The following is a 218-nucleotide window of genomic DNA, read 5'->3' as shown; positions in this document are numbered from 1 at the left end:
TGTCATCTCTTATCTGTGCTTGCTTTGTTGCTGTATTGATAACTGATGCACCTAAGGTTTCAGCTGTGTCCAACAACCATCACCATCCTAGACCCATGGTTTGTTTCTCTTCCTAACTTTGATTAGCAATTGTGGGTAGGGCACAGCCTATGGTGAGGCATGTCATTTTTGGTAGTGGAGGTCATTTAACTGATGAGCCAAATTTTACCCATGGTAAC

The sequence above is a fragment of the Mus musculus genome, chromosome 2 (assembly GCF_000001635.26).
Source record: "Mus musculus strain C57BL/6J chromosome 2, GRCm38.p6 C57BL/6J".
NCBI classification, from domain to species: domain Eukaryota; kingdom Metazoa; phylum Chordata; class Mammalia; order Rodentia; family Muridae; genus Mus; species Mus musculus.
Note: the sequence above shows the minus strand (reverse complement) of the source record.